Raw genomic sequence first — 20006 nt, 5'->3', positions numbered from 1 at the left:
AAAATTAATTCTGAATAACCTCAGTGGCTGGTTTAATTCAGATAGTTTTGGTCTAAATATTGTAAGGATATGGATAGTGATACAGTGCATATACTCAAATGTAAAACGGCATATACAGTGTAATTTGTGGTAGGAGAGTAGGCTACAAAGTAGGGCAGTAAGAACAGACAGGAATATTATATATGAGGCATACTAGCATATAAGTGTTCTGTGTAACCACTCTGAAGGCCTGACTGACCGCAACGTCAAAAAAAAAAAGTTTGGTTTGACTAACTGTAGCAACATTGCCCTTTTCCATCCTCAAGGTGAGGGTGGGTAAAGAAATATAACATCTTACTTGTGACATGGTCAGAATAATCAGCAATTGATATTGATATACTGCCACACCACTCATAAAAGGCATTTTCTTCTTCTCCACCTGCTGTATGTGTTTGCACAGCTTTGTTAAAACAGGCTTACATTGTTGAAAAACAAATAGCATTTTTATACACGTGCGTCTTTCTGTTAAAATACCTACACTAAATTCTGAATCACATTTTGCCAATCAGCCCAAAACGAATTGAAATTTAAATAACTGTTCCATGCATGGATTCAAAAGGTGATCAAAAGATCATACCTCAATCTGATTTTTTAGATTAACAATGGACAACGACTGACTGGTCAAAGTGCTGTCTGTGTCAGCAGGACACAAAAGAACAAGTCTCCTGATACGAATCCTGCAAAGACAGATAAAGATGGCTATACATTATTAGCAAAAAATATCCCACTCCCACTCTCTTAATGCATTGCCTATCAAACTTGATTGTGCAAGACTTGACACAGGAATGAATTTAATTTCCAATGACTTCATCATAGAAGGAAACAGAAATGTAGTGAATGTTAACATTGATTTGGGCCACATCTTCTAAATTAATTGCAATTAATGAAGTTCTAGTGTCTTATTCGGTGGCCATCTTTAAAAATGGCTGCCATATTACATTTTCAAGTTGCAAATGAGGTGGATTTCATTATATTGCTCTTTAGCACAAACACACAAAATTACATACTTGTATCATCATTTTCTTGCTCACTTCTGGGCTAAATTCAGTCTTTTGGCGGCCATATTGTAAAATGGCTTCCATTTCAAGTGGCGAGTCAGGTAGATTTGATTGTATTGTTTTTTTAGCACATTCATGCCAAAATTCATGCTTGTATAATAACTTGCTTGATCAATTCTGTGCAACAAATCCATTTCTATGGTATTTTTTGGCGGCCATCTTGGAAAATGGCCGTCATTTAAACTGGAAAATCAGTTAGAATGTATTGTGTTGGTCTTAAGCACATACCTGCCAAATTTCATGGCTGTATCATAATTTCCTTTGTCAATTCTGTACAACAAACCAATTTTTAGAGTTTTTCATGGGGGCCATTTTGGAAAATGGCCGCCATTAAAAATGGCAAATCAGGCAGATTTTATTGTATTGGTCTTGAGCACATACATGCCTAATTTCATGCTTGTATCATAATATCTTTGGTGAATTCTGAGCAATAAATCAATTTCTAGGGTCTTTTTTGGCGGCCATCTTGGAAAATGGCCGCCATTTCAAGTGGCCAATCAGGTAGATTTGATTGTATTGGTCTTGAGCACATACCTGCCGAATTTCACGCTTGTATCATAATTTGCACGATTTTTCCTGTAGCCGCTCTACTACAAGGGCGTAGGTTTGGTCTGAGCTTTGGTGGGGACACTACCCACTAGAGCCCCCCCCCCCCCCCCCGAATATATAAAATGATTAAAATGTGCTACTGTCCAACTACTATCCATGATTAAAAATGTGCTACTGTCCAACTTGATCTAACTACACTGTGTAGCCTACATAATCTGATTTTAATATGTAGGCTACAGATATGTAGGCTATATTTAACATTTATTTTCTATTTGGTCTGTTATGAAATCATGCCCATTTAAGCACAGGGGCCTGTACTACGAAGGGAGCTTAACCAACCCAGATGTAACCCAAGGTTACTTTGTTAAACCGGGGTTGACAAAACCTGGTTATCTTTAGTGGTGTTAATCGGTACTACGACGCTGATTATGAAGTTGATTTGTTGAGCCGGGGTTAACCTCATTGGAGTTTGTGCGCGTTCACATAAAAGGGGCGGGTTGCAGCGCAAATCACCACTTTCAGTGATGACGCGTTCACCTTATTTTACGGATGAGGAATGCCAATTGACCTCTCCAGAATAAGTCCCGCCTCCGTAACTTCCGTATCCATCCAACTTCCGGGCGTGGATTGTCTATGAGAAATAACATGGCGTTTCAAAATATCATACCGGTAAAACATCTGTAGGTAGCGAAGTTGAAAAAGCTGGTGGGCAGATTGGCCTACACACTTCTGCCATATAGTTTCCACTGGATTTTTTGATTGTCGGTGCCGTTTAAGTAATATACTATAGACTATATTTCTTAAACGGCACCGAAAATCAAAAAATCCAGTGGAAACTAGATGGCAGAAGTGTGTAGGCCAATCTGCCCAGCAGCTTTTTCTACTTTGTCACCTACAGAGTTTGACAGGTACGATCTTTCAAAACGCCATGTTATTTCCCATAGACAATCCACGACCGGAAGTTGGATGGATACGGAAGCTAGGAGGCGGGATATATTCTGGAGAGGTCTATAGACCTCTGAAGTTTGCCTACAAAAAAGAACCAAAACGGCCATCTTTGCTCATATAAGGAGATCCGGTTGTTAACTGAAGCTAACTACCTATGGCAAGTTGCATTGCAAGTTAGCTCTAGAGTAGCAAAAATCTAAGTGTGCCGCCTTCACTTACCGGAGATCACAGTATCCACTCGAAGGCAGAGGATAAAAGTGTGTTCGGGAAAACGTCTGCATTTCAGACTTTTTAATCCCTGCGAGAGTTTAACAGGTGCGATAATTCAAAATCCCCATGTTATTTTACCATAGGAAAAATCGCCAGATACCGGATGTCAAAGATGGCTGCTTTTTTGTAGGCGAACTTCAGAGGTCTATTATTATGACAAATACGTCGGCAGTGAACAAAGCATGCTGGCAAGGCTGTTGGCAACGTATTGCAGATCCTAAATGCCTAAAAGTAAAGTTTTATTTCCACATGTTCTTCAAATACGGAGGAGTAATAGCTTGCGGAATGTATTTAATGAGTTGAAATAATTAAATTACTTATTTTGAGTTCATAGAAATGCCTACAGATGCAACACAATTTAGAAGTGGGCATATAGATTACAGTAATAAGGATAATTGAATGTTTAAGTAGCCCCATTGACTGATTTAGTGTATGCCTAATCCTGTGAACATTTCAGATGCAACACCATTGCCAAACGCACATGGCAGCAGGTGAAAATGAAACACAAACACATTATTCAGAATAGTGGTTTATATAGTCATAGCTTGCATTAATATTTCTTAATTATGAAAACATGTAGGCCTATGCTTATAGCCTTCACTTGGCCTCTGTTTTACAGCTAACAAGAAAAAGGTGTCTTTGAACACTACTGTAAGGCACCAGAGTGTTTTATAGTAGCAAAGGAGTTGGCCATCGCAAATAATAGTGGAAGGCCGATTATGGAGGGGGTTGAGGGAGGCATTCGGTCGGATTCTGGTGCTGTGGAAATGTGTAGCCTTTATGTGCAGGGTACAGTAATATGACATTCAATTCAACAAGTTTGTTAAAATGGTGATTTTTATTTATTAGGCCTACTGTAGGCTATGTCAGATTTATTTTAGGCTATTCTTGCTCAGATGTTCACTGTAGGCTTATGTCCGATTTATTTTAGGACATACTTGCATGCATCACCGATTGAATGCATGAATGTCCACGTACGGGCATTGCTATGAGACGTCTTCCTAGATCATCTGACAAAGATAACGAATTCCCTCGGCTGACAATCTATATCTTCATAGAGAATATCGTCCGGGTAGGCTATATATATTTTCTGGCGGTCTCTAAAACCCCTCGCCCTGCGAAGAGTCCCTCACGATTTGCGCTCCAATGTCGTATTGATCATCCAGGTACGCCGACATGTCTCGGGAGAAATTGTTAGTGGAGGGGTGGTACTTATAAAGGGTGTGGTTAACGGAAACCTCGGGTTAACCAAGAACATAACCTGGTCGGAGCAGGTTTGAGATGCAGCGTAAATTGCCATGGCAGCATACCTCGGTTAAAACCTATCCACCTTGTACGGGTTAATCGGGAAGTTACGCCACACGTGATCAAGTTACTCTCGAAGTTACCCAGATAAGCCAGAAACCCCGCTTCGTAGTACAGGCCCCAGCTCAGTTTTAAGAAACTTAAATACATGCATGCTTAGCATTTTGTGAAAAGTAATCAAACAAACATGAGCTGCCTGTATATTCTCTGATTCTAATATTTACAGATATCTAGGCGATGTAAGCACAGCTCAGTTTTAAGAAATGCAGCCGAAAGACCATGTTGAATTTTGCTATAATTTATTTCAAAACCGGATTACTCTGGAACAGCTAACTATACACGGGAATGCATTAGCCTACACCTTTGTGTTCGGTAAGGTTTGCTGTTTATTCTGATATATGGTTTGTCATGTGTTGCGTGAAGAGTGTGTATTACGATATTCCACCGAGACGAATGGATGTGGAGATGGGCGCAGAGAATAATTATTACATCTCTTGAAGTTATTTTTCTCGCGAACTGTTTATTACAGCAAACAGTGGCTAGCTAGCACCATTTAAAAGCTGAGAAAAGGCTCTTTCATGTGACACATGTGTGATAGCCTACTTCTCGAGGAGTTCAACAGAGAAGAATGGGTGAATTTGGACGCACTTCATGCTTGTAGTGAAGTAAAGATGAAGCGCTGCATGCTGCGCAGGAGACTGCGGCTCACTGGTAGTTATTATAGGTAACTTCAAATCAGCGCGATTTACCCTTATAGGCTACTGCACATTACAAGATCTGTACGAGATGATCCGCAGCACTGAAGTGAGAAATGATTTAACTCTTTGTGTAGCGCATGTGAGCGCTTTTTTCCCCATTTCAACCTGAATATTGGTGGGGACATTTCAGTCGTAATTTGACATTGGTGGGGACACGTCCTTCGGTCTCCACGCAAATCTACGCCCCTGGTCTAGGTGGTACTTGTCTTTCCATTACTGAGTTGTGGGTGCAGCTCATGACTCCAATCTTGTATCATCTTAATAACCGTCTTGTAGGCTAAAAATGAACACCGTTTTGAAACATGTAGCCAACTCATAGCAGGAGCTAGCTTATCTTATAACAAACGTGACCCAGCGGGGTTAGTTACGCGCTGTTACAACTAAGCCACTCATACTGTATAATGATGTTGCAATACAAAAATATGCGCGTATTAGTGTTAGTTCAGTTAGTTTTTGTGATGTTTTGCATTTTGCCTCATGTGTTTTCAGGTTTGAGGGCTTTTTTTGGCAGGATTGACCTTGGTCAGACTCTTAGCTTCCATTGGCGCATATTTCTCATGTTATTTCTCCGTATAGAAAATAAAGTCAATTTTCGACACACGTCTGTTGTTAGTTCATGACTTATGTATCATAAATAGTCAGATCCTATTCTATCATACACATTCAGATACATTTAGGCTATTGAATTAATTTAATTAAAAACAGCCTTTGGGATGAGTGTTACAACTAACCCCGCATATGGGGCAGGTTGTAACATTTCACCTATCACCTATTTGTTCAAGCATAGACTGTAGACCCATGTGTTCAAGAGTGAAGCCAATCAAACTTGCAATTGATTTCAAAACCATTAGTATTGTTGTTTTAACTTTCATTATTCACCCATTTCTGTAGGCAATCTATTTTTTTCTCGCGATGTTAAATTTTATGACTTTCGATGAAAATCCTGTAGATGGCGCTTGCCAAATCGAACAGAAATCGTCTAGTATTGTCTTAATTTTACGACATATATCCTCTTTTCGTCAATCTACTGTTTTGGTCTACTGTTCTACCTCGTGCACGAGCAGAGATGAAGCTGACTTTAACCTCGCTCACAGTAAAATTGACAGAGTTGTTTTCGACTCTAATAGAGTCGATTCTGACTCTGTCATAGAGACCCATTGGTCCCACCCCACAGAGAGTAAATTTGACTCTTCTCCTAGAGCACATTTTTCAGAGTTAAATTTACTCTATAGAGAGTTGGAAAATCACCAAGATAAACTCCACAGGGAGTAAAGAAAAATCTACTCTTTCCAGAGTCATCTTAACTCTTAATGGGGTAATCTTAGTTTATCTCTATTCAGAGTTTATTCCCAGCTACTCTTGCTAGAGTCACCATTTTGCTTGTCTTTATTTACCCTTTATCAAGTTCTACAAAATCTGAAGGACATAGACAAATTATTGAAAAAATATTTATTACAAAATATTATGTTAATGTATCAATATACAATATAAAAAGTTAAAAATGTTTTTCCTTTTGTAAATGCATGTACAGTACAACACATTTGGCATCAAATGGAACAAAGCCACTAGAACATAATATCAAGTTGTTGTTAGTGATACATTAGCTTACATACCAATTTTACTCACTCTACAGTCTGTACTGAAACATTCTAGCATCACCGACATGTTTAAGTCCACACTTTCTAACAGTGAAGCTACATCAGGCGCGTAACTGAAGCTTTACGTTCGCATAGCGTCTGCTGCAACAATTAGCTGCCACTATAATCAATGGAGGTAGCTACACCAGATGTGATAGCGGCGCGTACGTTTGAATAAAATAGACCATTCATTTAAAATGAATTTTACGCGTCGCGAACAGAACGCTTCAGTTACGCGCCTGGTGTAGCTCATACCTAAGGCATGATCCAATGGATGGGGCCTAGAAGAGATTTTCAAGATGACTTAAAGTATGATTCATTTCCTCAACACTTTGCTTATCACTCAAAAAACTGAATAGTTTCCTCAACCTGTATCTCATGTACAGCAGAATGCATAACAGGAACCACTGTATCAAAATCTACCGCCAAATCATTACTTGTGTGTTCACTACAGTTATTTTCCAAAACATGAACATTATTAACGCTATACTCATGTAACCTTTCCAAATGTTTTCTAAAAGCCAGAAAATGTCCCTGAAACACCCAGTCTCACCATACTTTAACCTGAGTGTTCTACCGGGACACAGCCCATGTGGTGATTCTGCTACCTGGATCCTTTTTTGCAGTTCGATGCTGGAGGAAGAAAGACCTTTACTCTGTTTAATAGTCTTCTCTTTGAACATAGTTGACCACCTCTCAAGAAGGTTCGCTGAAATCTCACCAAACAGTAACAGTCTTGCTCAATCTGATCCATTACATCCACAAATCGAGAGAATGTTGCAAGCATATGAGGTGATTGAGGGTCATGGACCATTTTTTCTGACGATAATCAAACGTTCACCTTCAGCCGCACAACTTCTTCATCAGAAGAATGCTTCATTAGAGATACCGCCTCTCTCAGCTGTTCTTCATTCACGACTGGCTCGGGCACATCTTCAGAAGCTGGTCCTCCATTATGTTCATTGTGTTCTGGACTTTGTGGTTCCTGAGGCTTTCCTCTGAATTGTTTTAATGCGTCAGGCCAGGTACCCTGATCCGCTGGCTGGATCATAGAAATGTTCCTATAAAACAGTATAAAGTAGGGTGAGTTCCAGCAGCTAAAGCGACTGTGCAGCTACAGCGCTACACTCTGGGGTCATGAACATTGGGGCTCAGGAACATGCCCCTAGAGTGTAGCGCAGTAGCTTCCTGGCTGCAGCATCTCGAGCTAAGTGAATCCGATTGTTTTTTTGTTTTGTTTTGTTTTTTTTCCCTGTACCGACAGTTCTCGGTGACCTTGAGAAATGGAGATCAATGTGAAATTCAGTGCACTGTAAACAATGTATTTGATCTTAAACAGATTCATTACAATTTGTATGCAGAAATACTTATGAAATGGTTTCATTTCAAGTTCAATCATTTAAAAGAAACAAAAAATACTGTTCATCTGGTGGTTGAGATACTGGGATTTAAAGTCAAAAGTCAAGCACAGCATGACAAATCCACACACTCGCATCTGTGCAAAATTATCTTTTTGTATAGCTTTTGGTCATAGGCCTTTTTCAGGATTCCTGAAGAGGGTCTATGACCGAAATCTAGAATAAAAGGATCATTTTGCACAGATCTGAGTGTGTGGAATTTTTTTGAAGAAAAAAAAAAATACCTCAGTGTGGGTTTCAGTTTAGGTTACCTTTGTGTTAATGGGCAGCATAAAGATTTTACCAATATTTAACTAGGGAAAAAATGCCACTTACTTGCTCTACCCCATCATCTCCCTTGGGCTTATTTGGAGACAAGGCAGTGGTGTCATCTGAATCACATAATGCATCTACTACAAAGCAGAGGACAGAATAAATCAGTAATATAGTCATGTCCAGTACCTGTGACGGCTGTATGTCATGTACAGGCTACCCCCAGAATTGTCAGACCTAAATTTAAGACTTTTTAAGACCTTTTTAATACCACTTCAGATGAAATTTAATACCTACATCGCACCCATTCGGATAGAATAAATAATATTAAAGGTAAGATTAAACCTCAAATAATTACTATTTTAATTACTAAGTGTTTGAACATGCCAACATGAACATGACAGCAGTGCAGTGGCAACGCAAAGATTTGTCGCGGTAGTAACGTGACTGAATGTCCTGCTTCATGGACAAATTTACACGGAATAGAACCTAGTTGATTTCAGGGATTAAAGTGAGAAAAAAAACTTTTTTTCTTTTTTCAGGCCATAAGTCATACGTTGTTCATATCTACCTAGAGATAGCACCCCTTCGCGACCTATTGGTTTTTAATGTACAAAAAGATGCAAACAGAAAAGTAAAGCACCAAATAAACACCAAAACGAGGCTACAGGGTACTCTTAAGTTACTATATAATTAATGCCACCTACAGGTGAATGCATAGAACATAACAATCCTATAGTTTGTTGTACCCTGTAGCCTCGTTTTAGCTGCCAATGGCCGCCATGTGAATAAGGCGAATTGAGAGTGTTCTTGATTGAGATTGAGTTTTCCTGATGAACAAAACAATATTTCAATACCATCCCTGACCATTGCTGATTAGCCATTGCTGTTCTTTTCTACTGCAGCGATATTGTAGCAAGGCTTTAACTTACACTCTTATTTAATTCCTTCAGGCCAAAAGTGTTTACAGGGGAGATTTTTTTTTCTTGTTAATATGCAATTCAACACTAAGTAAAATCTATAAAATCAAGTTTGCAAGACTTCACATTTCCTCATCAAAGTAACGAATCAGACCAGTCTAGATATTGTTCATATTTCCATTTGTTGCCTCATCCGCATCTAATGAAAACATGGTAATTTTGAGTTTTACAGACAACTCAGTTTTCCAATGAGCAGCAATACTGTGTGTGCTCATGCAGGTCTGCGCATCTGAAAACGACAATCTGGAGAGGGTGCTTTTGTCTTCAGCAAAAGATTGTATAAGGTTGACAAGAGGTTGCGATATGGTGAGGGACAGCCGTGTTGCGCTATGAAAGAACATGCGTAGCCTACTTAGCGCAAAAACGGTCAGCCATAGATAAACATACACAAATCATGACGCTAATATGCGAGGTTCTGGTAGGCCTACTGGTTATGGTTTTGTGCTATACATTAATAATAGCAAAGTTTTAAGTTGACTATTTTAATTGCATGGTTATTTTTTGTCAACATACGCTCACAAACTACTGTCGTTAAAAGTGAGGCCTAAGCAAAATAGGCTACAAGGCTGTCTGTGCGTCATAAACACGACTGACCCCCTTACTCAACATAAAATAATAATATCGCGAACTGTTAACACGCTCAGTCAAAACCTTCCGTCGCAAATTGTGAAAAACATTGTTGTACATGTCATAACAGACAGGAGGCATAGGCTACAGTTTATATTGCGTCGCTTTACACATAATGTTAGTTGCATTGATTAAAAACTGTAACAATAATAGTACATCGGGTGGCATAGCAGGCTATCTGTTCAAGTCATAGGTGACACCCAAAATGAATGACCTCCCCTGACAAGAGTTCGCGATAGTAAGAAATTGTCTAATTGATGCATGGAAAGAACACAGCCTCCGAATTCGTACATAGAGCTCACAATAGCATATCCAAAAAAGTTAAACGGATTGGGCAACCTCATCAGCTGTCTCGATTGTGTCACTATAATCCAACTTTTAGACCGTCCTCCAGATGTGTTCTTTTTTTTTTTTAAGCAACCGCCCCAGGCCAATGAGACAAGCGTGTAGCTACAACATAAACAAAGCGAAACTCATGGCTGACGTATCTTTTTGAGCGATCTCTGATTGAGACACAGAAAGTTCTCAAGAACACTATTAGGTCTTTAAACATTTACAATCACACACATTCATTCATCGGACCTAATATTTGTAGTTGCCTTAAAAAAAGGAAAAGAAAAGGTGATAGACCCCCCCTCCTATTTTTTTTCTCACCGGATCTGCATCGATCTCAAATATGACATTTCTAAAATCAAATTGACGGAAATCCGTCATACGACAGAGAACTTTAATCCTTGTGATTTACGAGGATATTAGACTAAATCTACTGATCATTTGAAAAATTAAGACCTCCGTGAAAAAATTCCAGACTTTAAGGGTGAAATTCAATACTTTTTAAGGCCTTAATTTAGTAAAATGAAATTTAATACTTTTTAATACTTTTAAGACTCCGCGGGTACCCTGATGTAGTCTTTGATGACTGAGATTTTTAAACACTAAATAGGCTCAAAGACGGACATAATCAACATCCACAAATCCCACAGAGTGGCATTCCATCAAAACAATGTGTTGCAACCGCTGTTGATATATTCACAAAACTTGTACCAAGTTTTAACTACATTCCATATTACAACTCACCATCATCTTCTGCAGGCTTCAGCTTTAATACACCACAATTTGGATCCTTCACCACATCTTCAGACACATAGTTGTCAATCTTCTGTACCAAACTCATCATACATTTTAGCCCAGCTTGGTGTTTGGCTTCAATATCAAATTTCATGAACACTAAAATAAAAATTAACAGAACATTACAAAAAAAACCTGACAATAGACTTAAACAATGCAACAATTGAATAAATCAGTACCTTGGTTAAAGAAATCCTCTAGAGTGGCATCAGTTTCCACCATTTTAATGTATCTGGTCTGCCTGGTATTTAACTTTCACCAACATCCTGAAAAAACATAAAATCAAACATTCAGACAAAATCAACACTACTTTTAAAACACTTTCTTAAAACAAACCAGGTAACAACTATCTCAGTGACACTGACTAAACTAGTAAATGTGGCACGTGCACCTGTTGGCACTTTGCACTGAACACGTGTCTTCTATGCTATCAATGATGCACATTCAGCAATCAACACATGTCCTTGATAGTAAATTAATGCAGCTAGTTTTGAAATAACCAACTTGTGAAGGCCAAATTCATGCTTATGGATGCCTGCTTTACGTGAAACAAGCTTTTTAGTAGAGCATGACCTTTAAGCTAATTTGCCCTATTAATGACTGTTAATGTTAAGTAGCTAACAACAGTAACTGTTACCTCATTAAGCTAACCATAGCCTTTATTTGATATCTGATTTGCATTATGCTAAGCTGCCAATGAGAGCTACGTTGGCTGATAGGCTAACCAAGTCAATGTTAACCATTAAAGACGATTATACTGAAATCATATTTGGTTGAGTAAATATTAACATGATAAAAAAAAATGTATAGCATTGTACAATACAGGAGCACGAATTGACATGTACCTCATGTAGAGGTAACGTTAACGTTCATGTTAACTTTCAACCTTCGTTAGCAGTTAACTTAAAGGCCGTGTTGCAGGGTTCATTTTCCAACGAATTTGCACAATTTGCTTGTTGATAATAAACATTTAAACTGTTATCCATTGTATTTGATGTTGTTGGGTATCACAAAACGGAATATAATACGAAAAAGCAGGTACTATTTCACAGCATTTGAAGTGATTCTCCTTTCCCCCACAATGCATTGCATTACGTCACCTTGGGGAGACTACAGACCAAAGCCCACCTTGAGACCCTTGAGAGTAACGAGAGAGGAGTAAAGAGAGACGAGTAAGGGATTGTTCAGCAGTAGATAGCGCAGATTATAGATAAATAGATAGGCTATAGATAGCCTAGATATGACAGATAGATAGCTAGATAGATCATGTCATTATGCTGGTCACAGGGGAGCTCCTCGACCAGCGGCCAAAATGCACTCGCTTCCCTAGTTACTGCAGCTCTCCACCACAGTTTCCATCGGGACGGCACAGCCCACACAAGCACCTGCAAAACTGCGACTTGCCCATATTTTCTCCCTCTTTGGTAAGCCGTACCCTGACGATGTCAATGGCAATCAATCACGAGCAGTAGTTATCGAAAATATTCATGCTGAAGACACGACCAGCCTAATCGGCGACGGCTAGAAGCTAAGTTATCTAACGGGTGGCTCACAGGTGGGACTAAAAAGTTAGCTGCTAGCCCAGCTAGCTATCATGATGCTTCATATTCTGATCTTCTGACTAAGTTTGCCCGGTAGCCTACTTATCTGATTAACGACATGATCACTATCACTAGATATAAAGAGCATGTTGACTTTCATTCGGTGCTGTTCACTGACAGTAACAAAAAAAGTGTCGTAATGTTATAAGCATAATACATTGAACTGAATAGGTGCATTATGTAGCCTCATAACGAGGCCTCTCAAATTCAGAAAATTGCAATAAACTAAAATCGGAAGACAGTGTTATCTTTGTTAGACCATAGGGTCGTTGTCATATAAATGCTGTAACGAAATTCGAAGTGTAAATATACAAACTTTATGTTGAAAGTGTAACCGCGACCGTTTCCCATAGGAATGAATGTAAAACATACCCTCCAAAACGAGACCTCCCGAAATTCAGAAAAAATACTAAATTGATATCAGGCACCGTTATTACCATTGGTAGATCATAGGGTAGCTGTGATATAAATGCTGTGACGAAATTCGAAGTGTAAATATACAAACTTTATGTTGAAAGTGTAACCGCGATGTCCATTGAAATGAATGAAGTGCAGATCAAGTAGTCCCCAAAGTGACGTCATCACCGAATTGCGTACAAAAAACCCGCTAATGCTAAAAACAACAAAAACTGGCATTTAACACCATTTGGAGACATTTTTAAAATTATATACATATATTGAGTGCTTTATGTACCCATTAATCAACAGTGGTGTTTAACCTGCAACACAGGCTTTAACGTTAACGTTAGCCCCTGAAGGTCAACACATGATATCTTGACCATACATTTACGTTATGTTACTCCTCTTTCGCGTCACCGCTTATCGTTTATAATTTTCGCGGCATACTACGGAACATGTGAAATAAATCTCTAGTAAGTGTATTTTAGATGAACATCTACTCACCTTCAACTGCACTTCAGAGAGATTCTTCTAATCAGGCTCCGTCGCGTCGCTGCAGTCTCAAATGGAAGGAAGTGGGTGATAGGCTACTAACGTTCGTCTCTGACGTGAGATGCCAGAGGGCACGTTTCGCCAGTTAGTAATTTGTCTGAGCCCTTACACAATTGCATGTAACAAACATACAATAATAATAATTATTATTATTATTATAATGTTTGTTCGCTTTGACTATTCTTTTTGAACAGCTATAGGCTTGATAACAGAGACTCCGTTTATAGCCTGGTTTATGGGTGATAATGTTGCACAGTGCTGCACACAGATTATGTGCAGTGAAATTAACCTGAACATGACCGTGTGTAGTCATGGGGTCTGTAGACACTCTGAGCCTTAGAAACACACGTCTCCAAATAAAGGTTGTCCAAAACTATTGTACATTCCACAAATCATATGTTTTGATGTGTTCTACTCTACTACTTACACATGGCTAAGTGAGTAGTTTCTCTGTCGGTGAAAGGTGTGTAACAAACCATTTTCTGGACATTTCCTGTTGGCCCAACTAACACTGAATAGCTCTACCTGACTGACGCTGGATATCTATTGTATTTTACCAAAGCTGTACTCTTTATTTGCGTATTTCTGAGCGTGTCCTGATGGTATTCACTACTGCAACGGCAAATACATTATCAATGTGTTCAGTATGTATCCTCTTTAAACTGCATCAAAAGGGCAAGAACTTTGTGAACATTTTAAAAAGCTCTCTTTCTGTTATGGCTACAGTTACCATGGATACTGTTGAAGCCAGGCTAAAATATGAGGGCAATCATGTATAACTCATAGATTTTTTTCAAAAACCCTTTATGTATTTCCCTCATTCTACATCTGTAAACATAACCAGCAGGTACAAAGCTGTGCAGAGATTAACCCTCAATCCCTGGCACTTTAACAAACACCATGGGTACCAATAGACATGGGATTTTAGCCTCCTTGCTGGGATATTGTCCCCAGGTTACAACATCACAGCCCAGTGCAGGACTGTGCTTTTCTATGCAAAGCAGATTACATCTCCATCATTAGTAGTTACTGAGGTACGTGGTTGAGCTTATCTTTCCTCCTACCACTGGTAACTTCCTTGATTTCACTCACGTTAGAAATAAAGTGCATTCTTCACACCAGGTTTCAGCCTCAGACAAACTCAAACTCATGCTCCAGACCTTGTCAAATGAATCAATGGTATTCAATCACGCTTGTTTCCTTTTGATTGAGTCACTCTCCACACATGCTCCTGGACCTACAATTACAAAGAAGATAATCTTCTTTGGTGACTTTGAATACTGCTTGGAATAAGTGGTCTTAGGTGTTTCACATTGTCTATGAACTGTAGTTAACTTCATGGTGTAACCTGTTTTGTGTTTTGACCATGCTATCCTGCCTAGGCGGCAGGTGCAAACCTGCAAACTTGCAGCACCTTGGATTAGGTGGACGGCTAAACCCATGGGTGCTAGCATCTTCCACAAACGGGTGATTCTCCAACTATGGTACTTTTTGGACCTGAACATTTTCAGAAAATGAAACATTTTTAATTAAAATATTACTGGCATAATTTGTTTCCCCAGTATGCCTAGATACCTGCCCTGAAGTTGGCTGTGCTGATTTTTATGGAATAATATGTATTTTTTGACATTTTTCCAGACAATGGCAAAAGCAATGGTCATTTCCACAACCGAACAAAAACAAGCCAACCTGTCTACCTATCACTACCATGGAGACAGATGTGGAAAAGACGGTCGTGGAAATGACATTTTCCCACTTTCCCTCTAATATCTCATGTTTGACTAGCCTGTTAGTGTTAGTTTTAGAGTTAGCATTAAATAATCTCAAATTACACCTAATGAAATTGTAAAAATCCAGAATTTTTCCCATCGGAATGAATTATGAGCGGTTCAGAAATGACGTACAATAAACATACTCGCGGTATTTCTCATATTTACCTTGATATATCTCCTATGTATTAACCTCTGCTGGGATCATTCTTTCATTCAGCCATGTGGATCCCTCTGGAGTGTCAGTTGCTATGGTTACTGAGTATACAAATCTAGAATACTGAGCCTGGGATTGCATTTTATGCAGAGGTGTGGAAATGACGGTGAACCCAAGGGACAAGTGTTTAACATATTTAAAATATGCCAAATCGAAAATAAATATAAAAACAAATAGTAGATTTGAATGAATTGGGTTATAATGCATACTTTCTGTTTGAATTTAAAATTATATCAGTATTAGATTTTAAGTGAGATAAGGTCGAAGACCCAAAGTCTGGCCTAGGGACAGAGGCAAAATAGTAAAAAACGCATATAAAATGTCTTATATTTTATAAAAAACAACATAATTGAACAATGATTTTTTTATATATAGGTTCCCCTAAATATGTAGTAAGTGTGAAAAAAATAAAAAAGTGGAAATGTTTTTTATTTTTTTAAATATATGTCAAGGACAGAAAAAGTACCATAGTTGGAGAATCACCCAAACACGTTTCAAGGTGTCGGGAGGAAGACTTACATGCTGCACAGCTACTGTACCGGCTGGCTACCATCACAATAGGTATCTTATCTGTAATATATAAAGAGAGCTCAAGGCCTCAGAGGTGTTTTAAAGCAATATGACAAGTAAAACAGCATCTACACACTTCCTTTTACCCATAAAGAACAGTTCATGGCTTTAATGTGGTTTAGACTGATCACTTTCAACTATAAAAAGATGATCTATTTAATTAAAGACCTTTGTGAAGGTGTATCCAGCATGTAAAAGGTTGCAGGCCAGTTCATTCTGTTCATTTAGTTTGTTATGAAGTGTCGGTTTCTTTACCTCAACCCTCTCACTCTCGCATCAACATGGTGTTAAAAAAAAGATGTACATTTCCATCAGTCTGACCCAATCACTGAGCACTTGTCCTTTAATGGTAAAGTGAACCCCTTCTAACGGAAATCCGCATCAAAGAACCCTGCGGTAATCAACTCGCTCAGTCACAGAGATGGACGAGCCAGGTGTCACCGTCCTCATGCATGGTTTTGTGTGAGTAGTACACATTTTTACCACTGATCTTACTTTACAATGGCTCATGTTTTATAGATGTGAGAGAAAGTGGAATAGAGCATTAAGTCCAATATTCCAATATGTGGTTTAATGTTCTGCATTTCTCATTAGTAGGTCACTTTGACACTAAAAGTACAGTATGCTCCTACTTCATGACCCTGCATATCTATCCCAACCATGGGTAATACAAGATATCAGGGTTGATATCACTTATTGTTATTTGTTTTACATCAAAGGCCATTTTTCCGTCATTGATTATCCTTTACAATTTGCATTATTGATTATGACTATCCTTTGCTGTTGTGCACTTAAACCCTGGATAATTCTGTGTCATTTCAGAGACGCATATTCTGGAGAGCATTGTGCTTTGTGTGTGCCTCTCTCCTAGCCTGGCGGGCCATCCTATATCATTGAAATGTATAGTCTGGAATCGAACCATTCACCTCGCTTAATCCAAGGGGCGGGCAGAGAATTGTCTTTCAAACTGCCTAGGCCATAGACCATACATGGGCAACATACGGCCCGCGGGCCACATCCGGCCCGTGGGCTTTCCCTGACCGGCCCGTGTAAGGTCAGTGAAAGAACAAATAGTCAAGAGCCTAGCATAGAGATAATCCACGCAAATCAATATCGTTGCTTTTATTTTGAAAGCGACTGCTATTTGTACGCCCATACATTTGTGCGTGGATGCATACGATGTAAACACCCTCACTGAATTGTGCTGGTGAATAGAATTTATGCTTCTGCGTTGACACAATGCAGTTGCCTTTAAGTCGGCGTAAACCTTTCAAAGTTGTGTGTGTCTTATGTCTGCGTCGCTCACCACCGCAAAGGTTGTCAGAACGAACTCCTGCTGTTTGTTGGCGATACAAAGTGTTAATTTCAAAACGTTACTGGCAGATAGATAGTTTACATTCGGATAACCCCGTCATTGTAACCAAAATATGTCTGAGTTTATTTGCAAAGCTTATGTTAGCGAACTAGTATGATGCTACTACCCACAGGTTGCTTGAAGCAGCCGGCTCAACACACAGGGCGAGTTGACCAATCACAGTTTTGTGCATAAAGTTAAAGCAAAAACATAGCCTACATTTTTAAAATATTTTTCTTTGTGCATGTTGATTAACTAATGACAGCCTACTATTGTCTGCTCCACATTTTCATAGTCTAATTCTGCATAGAGTTACTTTAATGATTTAATGATGAAATATTGCTGAGTGTTGATGAAATGGTGGCACAGGCCTATGGTTGTACTGACTCCTTCACATTTTCATGGCCTAGCCTAATTATATAGATATTGTAGTACTTTTTTATATCAGTCTTTGAAAACTGAAAAAAAAAAATGTCAATGTCAAAAAATTATTTTCGAGAATGAGGATTAAATACTGGACATAAATTAAATAGCCTATTGCTGTTTTTCCTTTGTCTCCCTCACATTTTCATCTGTTCTTACGAGTAGTAAACAAAACCATATGATTTACTTAATGTTATACAAGAACAGAATAGAATTGGACAGAATTGAGTTCAGACTTGAGTTCGGTATTTTGGGTCCGGCCCTCCTCAACAGTCCCAGTTTGTCATGTCCAACTCCTCCAAAGTTGACGCCAACGCCGATTCAAACAACCACTCTTCGTTCGCCATAGCCACCTTCCTTGTTGTTCACCGTCGCAGGACTGTTGTTATCCTGTTAAGCCCGCCTTAAGACTCTCTAACAAAATAGAGCGCTGTGATTGGATGAAGTCCACGGCGTCAGCCAATAGAAATCCCTATGGTTTGATTCTAGACGTACAGGCTGAGCAAATTAATTTGCTGCCGCTAGGGTGCGTCTAGATTTCTAGGCTGCCTCTCTCCTGTATGCAGCCAAATTAAACTCTGCATCTTGATTCTACTTCTCCGTGACTGGATCTCGTGTCTCACTTTGGAATGCCATATTTTTACCAACAGATGCTTACACCTTACCTTTTTTTTTTTTTTTAGTCATGATATTCTATGGTGTGGAGAGAGTCTTTGGAGACGTGGTTGAGCGAAGAGTCCAGCCAGGAGGAAACATCACCTTGCAGTGTATCTCAGAAACAGAGGTGGTAACTATAGAGTGGAAAAGAAACTGCACCCATGTGTATCAGCCACCTCTCTCCATAGTAGGTATTTGGGCTCCACCTCGCTTCAGTGTTACAACCTCAACTAATTCCAGTGTACTGCTTCACCCATGAAAAAGGTGCCTTCTCTCTCACATACACATCATGCATTCACCCATACACTTTCTATTGAGTTAAACAATTAACAGCTTGTTTTGCTTTGAGCAGTTATGAATACTGATTTCTTTTTTACTCCTATTTTTATGAAAAGAGTTCATGAATAGCAAGATCCATCCGACCACAATGGGCATAGAAGACACCACAACCACCGTAGTCATCTACGGGAACATGGAGTAACACAGTCCAGTTGATGCAGATGTTTTGCTCAAGCTTAATCTTAGTTTTTGTATTTCAAGGTTGGAACCCATCTGTATTTTTTTCTGCCGAGAACTGTCGCCTCAAATTCAATTGTATCCTTATGAAATGATGTGACTGACCGTAACAATGCGTTTCACGTTAAAATGATCTTGCATGTTTTCTCGCAACATGTTTTGAAGTTGAAAAAAGCGTCACTTTGAACGCCACCTTAACTTTTATCTTCTTTAAAGATGGATTGACATTCCCTTTTAGGTCCTTATAGCCTCCCAAATTCAACATGTACATCATTTTTTATCTCTGACTTGTAAGACTGATACCATTATATATACATGTCTTTGGCTTGCTTGGTCTTGTATAAAATGCTTCTATAAATGATTTTTAAAAATTTGGTAACTATGAACAATAAATGACCAATCAGCTACTCCAGCCTTGTTTCTGTGTCATGGTTTTAAGTAATTTTCTCTAGAAAACTCAATGGGTTGCTCACATGTTCTTTTTCAGGCTGTAGTGCAAAGGCACTCAGGGCCTTTACTATATTACCAATACACTACCAATACTAGATGTACAGTAGAGCGGTACACAATATGACCGACGCCAAGTCCTACACATATTCTCTCTGCAAAAATATGCGTGTGCATGTGCGTGCAGGTGTGTTTATGTGTGTGTGCGTGAATGTGTTTGTGTATGTATCTGTATATGTGTGTGTGTCTGTGTTTGTGTGTGCGTGTGAGTGCGTTCATGTGAGTGTGTGCGTGCGTGAGCATACATGTGTGCTGTGTGTGTGAGTGTGCATGTGTGTGCATGCTTTCATGTGTTTGTGTTTATGTGTGTGTGTTTGTGTAGCTGATATGACCCCGCATGAATGGAAATCCACAAAACTTGGCATGCATTAATAGGGTGTCATAATGATTCTACTCTTCAAATGTTGTGCAGTTTTGAACATGTCAGCCAGAGATACCTGCGATTACAAACCCTCCTTTTTGCTTTTTAACT

General features: G+C 39.0%; 1 long non-coding RNA gene across 1 annotated transcript; it reads left to right on the top strand.

Moving 5' to 3' along the window:
- Window positions 1–4164: 4164 nt before the first annotated feature.
- LOC143122355 (uncharacterized) lies at window positions 4165–19439 on the top strand. The gene is made up of 3 exons (XR_012986652.1): window positions 4165–4541; window positions 18538–18775; window positions 18907–19439. It is a non-coding gene; the product is annotated as an uncharacterized LOC143122355 (long non-coding RNA).
- The last annotated feature ends 567 nt before the right edge of the window (window positions 19440–20006 follow it).

The sequence above is a fragment of the Alosa pseudoharengus genome, unplaced genomic scaffold, assembly GCF_046254945.1.
Source record: "Alosa pseudoharengus isolate Yale_2024_CS ecotype anadromous, Long Island Sound unplaced genomic scaffold, YU_APseudo_1.1 YU_APseudo_1.1_scf_14, whole genome shotgun sequence".
Lineage (NCBI taxonomy): Eukaryota > Metazoa > Chordata > Actinopteri > Clupeiformes > Clupeidae > Alosa > Alosa pseudoharengus.
This window is presented reverse-complemented; position numbering and strand designations above follow the sequence as displayed.